This window comes from Jaculus jaculus, chromosome 11 (genome assembly GCF_020740685.1).
Source record: "Jaculus jaculus isolate mJacJac1 chromosome 11, mJacJac1.mat.Y.cur, whole genome shotgun sequence".
NCBI classification, from domain to species: Eukaryota; Metazoa; Chordata; class Mammalia; order Rodentia; family Dipodidae; genus Jaculus; species Jaculus jaculus.
Window position 1 is genome coordinate 69,676,283 of NC_059112.1, and position 4,575 is coordinate 69,680,857.

The following is a 4,575-nucleotide window of genomic DNA, read 5'->3' on the forward strand; positions in this document are numbered from 1 at the left end:
GTTAACATGCGGTTTCATAATGGGGCTCAGACCTAGTAGCATAAAGCAAAGTCAAAGACAGATATATTCTTCCAGTGGATCAAATAATCCTCAGACAGGCCATTAAAGAATGACCTAGCATTACATTGAAAGGACATGAAACTATCCTCCTTATTTCTTATGATGTATTACTTAACTTTCAGCCCCTTTCTCCCTATATACAGATCAGCAAGGCCCATGGCTGGCTGTTTCTGTCTTTTCACCATTGTGAAAACATGGCAACTTATAGTGTGCAGCGACAGGCTCCAAGTGTGCAGTGAAGAAATATTGGTAAGAAGGTCAGCACCATGGCTGAGGTCAGTCAGTAGGTAAGTAGCAGAGTGCCTACATTTCTTAGTTTTTCAGTGAGGAGGTGTATCATTTCCTAGAGCTGACATGATAATGATTAAAGACTAAATACTTTAAAACAATACAAACTCATCTTTGAACCCTTTTGGAGGTGTTTGTAGGGCCATGTTCCCTCTGTGGGCTCTAGAGAAATTCCCTTTCTGCAGCCCCTGCGGCTGTGGATGGACCTGAGCACTGCCTACCTGGGAGGCCGAGCACTCCCCTCTGCCTCCAGCTGCACACAGCCAGCTCCCTTGTATGTGTGTGTGTCTCGGTGTCTCTAATTATTTAATGTAGGGCCGGCCTCATCTTAACTGACTTCATTTAAAAAAAAATTATTTATCAATTTTATTTATTTATTTGAAACAGAGAGAGGGAGATAGAGTGAGAATGCCTGTGCTGGGGCCTCCAGCCACTGCAAACGAACTCCAGGTGCATGCACCACCTTGTGCATCTGGCTTACGTGGGACCTGGAGAATTGAACCTGGGTCTTTAGGCTTTGCAGGTATACACCTTAACCACTAAGCCATCTCTATAGCCCCTTAACTGACTTCATTTTAACTTACATCTTAATCAAATCTACAAAGACCCTATTTCCAAATAAGATCACATGCATAGTACATAGAAGATCTTGAGTACTGGCAAGGATGTAGACAAAAGGGAATACTTTACACACTGTGTAATGTAAGTTAGTATAGCCATTATGTAAAATGGTATGTAAGTTCCTCAAAAAAGTTAAAAATAGAGGTACCATGTGATCTAGCAATACCTCTACTGGTGATGTAATCAAAGGAAATGACATCAGCATGTCAAAGAGACAACTGCATCCCCATCTTTGTTGCAGCACTATTCACAATTGCTGGGGTCCAGCCCTGGCGTGAAGGAGGGTCCCCGAAGACAGGTGTCAAAGGGAGTGGTGCAATAATGACTTGAAGTCAAGTTCTTGTGCAAACTGACAGGCTAATTCTGAAGGCAGCTGAGTTTCTCTCCTCTCTCTCTCTCTCTCTTTCTCTCTCCTGCCACAGCTCTTAACCTCAGTCTTTTATTTTCTGACCATGTCATGCAAGAGCAAACTTCAAGAAATGTACAATTACACAGAATTCATAGAAACTTTTACTATTTCTTTACATCAAACAATCCCATAATTATTTACCCCAAGTACAGTAGTCAGGCCGCTATAGTGGTGAACGAGTTTCACACTTTCCCCATGTGCATGCTGTCAAGCACTTGCGGTTTCATGAGCTCCTGCTTTCAATGACTATATTAAAGGGGAGACAGAACCACCACAAAATGGGGGCTCCCACCATTGATCCAATAAACCCATTTATCCCCCAACGGTTTCTTTTGAATTTCCCTTTCCAAGTCCCTCTAATACTTAGACTTTTGTCCCCCCATTGAACTCTTTCTGACCTTGGTTGTTTTTCCTGTAAGGATTCTTGGTAAGGAGTCATAGTTTGCTGCAATTGCCACCACTCAGAAAAATTAGTCATAGAACAATTTTTACATTGTTCCAGGAGGTTCATTGTTTCCTCCTCAGTGTACTGTACTCCATGCCTGACTTCCTTTAAGGTCTTTAAGGAAAACAATTACTTCTGACCCATTTTCTTGTTTTTCCAGTTCTGTGCCAGAGCTTCTTTCAGATACATTGACCAGCACTTCACTAACATCAATTTTTTCTGGAAGAGTAAACTTAGAGATTGGTGCACCAAGTGAAAGACAGAAAAAGACAAACATTATACAGAAAACCATAGATATCTGTAGTGCAGAGAGCCAAAGATGTTTCTATAGAGGGGCCACATTGGATTCCAAGGAAGAGACAGCTGGGCTGGACTATATTATGCAGCTATTCAGCGCTCTATTCCTCGTGATCCTGAAATGGCATGCTTGCCTTCTCCAGAACACAATACTAAAGAAATGAATCAATCTATGTGTACATCAGTGGATGAATGAAGAAAGAAAAAAAATATATATCCACAGAGAACACTACTCAGTCATTGGAAAGAATGGAGTATTGCTATTGATGACAAAATGCTAAATGAAATGGCCAGGCACAGAGAGATAAATGCCACATATTCCCACACATATGTGGAATCTAAAACATTTGATTTCTGAGAAGTTAAGAGTGCAATGGTGATTACTGGATAGGAGGAAAGGAGTGGGGAGGGCAAGATTAAGAAAGGTAGGTCAATAGGTACAAAGTTAGAGAGGAGAAAGAAGTTGAAGTGTGGAATGACTATAGAGTCTATAATAATGTACTCCTAGAAAAGATAGTATTTTCATCTCAAAGATATGGTGATTGAAGAGACAGATATGCATACCCAGATTTCATAATGCACAATGTCCAAACATACACACTATATATTCACATGAATTGAAATACCACAATTTGGGCTGGGTAGATAGTTCAGTGGTTAAATGCACTTGCATGCAAAACCTGCCAGCATGGGGGGTTCAATTCCCCATACCCATGTGAAGCCAGGAGCACAAAGTAGAACATGAGTCTGGAGTTTGTCAGCAGTGGGAAGAGACCTGGCATGCCCATACACTATCTCCCACAAATAAACAAAATTTTTTAAATGCAACAAGTTTCCCATTAATATATAAGGTTTTCATGTATCAATTTAAAAGATAAAAAGTAAAACAATCTCGTGTGTTGAATTACTATGACAATTCTTACATAGTAAAAATAATAACAAAAATGTGATGATTACTAAGTATAAAATATAAAATTTTATTAGGCTGGGTGCGGTGTCACACACCTTTAATTCCAGCACTTGGGAGGCTTAGGAGGAAGGAGGATCTCTGTGAGTTCGAGGCCAGCTTGAGACATCATAGTGAATTTCAGGTCAGCCTGGGCTAGAGCGAGACTCTACCTCAAAAAAATTTCTAAGAAATCTAATTTTTAATGCAATGTCCACCTTCCAACTAGTTTATATCTGTGAATAATTATTATTCATTGGTAGAATAAGATAGATTTGTGTTGTCCGACCCTGCGGCTTCCTGTCGGCTGGAGGATGCTGCGCGGGGGTCTGTGGGCTGCGCGGGGGTCTGTGGGCTGTGGGCCCCTCGCGGTGTGGGTCGGACCCGCGGGCCCTGAGCTGCGGCGGCGCAGGCCTGGACGAGCTGTTCGCCCGCGCGGGCCGCTGCGGACCTTCCTGGGGCGCCGGGCGGGCTCTGAAGCCCTGTGCCCAGGCAGGGCGCCCGAGCTGCTGGCGGCGTTCAAACTGCTGAGCGACAAGGAGCGGGAGCTGCGCGAGACCGAGCACTTGCTGCACGATGAAAATGAAGACTTCAAGAAACTTGCAGAAAGTGAAATAGCATTGTGTCAAAAGCAAGTAGCCCAGCTGAAGCATCAGATCATCTTACTTTTGGTTCCCTCAGAAGAACCAGATGAAGGGGATTTGATCCCGGAGGTCTCTGCAGGAGTCGGAGGCCAGGAGGCAATGCTGTTTACATCCGAGGTGTTTGACATGTATCAGCAGTATGCGGCCTTTAAAAGATGGCGCTTTGAGATCCTGGACTATTTCCCAAGTGAAATAGGTGGTCTTAGGCATGCTTCTGCCAGCATTGGGGGCTTAGAAGCATGTAAACACATGAAATTTGAGGGAGGAGTACACAGGGTACAAAGAGTGCCAGACAGAGAAGCAAGGCCGCGTGCACACCAGCACCATGACCGTGGCCATATTACCTCAACCGACTGAGATTAACCTGGTGATTAACCCTAAAGACTTGAGACTTGACACTAAGCGAGCAAGTGGAGCTGGGGGGCCAGAAGAGACAGAAGCCATATCATTAAATCAACTGATAGTGTAATTAACAAGAGAGGATAAAAGGACAGTTGAATCCACTGAGACAGAGACGGTGTCCCAGCAGAGAAGAGTTCTCATTGAGCGCATCCTTACAAGAGGCTCCCTCTCCCCAAGATGGACTCACCTACAGGAGAGGGTTGGCCCAGCCCACTCTTGGCTGGCAAGTCTCCTGGATTGTCTTGGGTCAAGGCTGGTATGCAGCTGGTAGAGCAGGTTGTACAAGCACAGAACCTCAGCCCTTGGGGCCCGCCAATCACAAAGCCTCCTGTCCTGATAGGAGCAGGTCTGCTTAGTGATGAGCCTCAGAGGATTTCTGTGAGTTCTCCAGAGAATCAGAACCAACATGATGTGTAAGCAGAAATTCATTGCAAGTAGTGAGTGACTTACTTGACAAAGACAA

General features: G+C 44.0%; 1 pseudogene; it reads left to right on the plus strand.

The window, feature by feature from the left end:
• The first annotated feature begins 216 nt into the window (after nt 1-216).
• Nucleotides 217-4,179, plus strand: LOC123464417 (annotated as a pseudogene).
• Nucleotides 4,180-4,575: the final 396 nt, after the last annotated feature.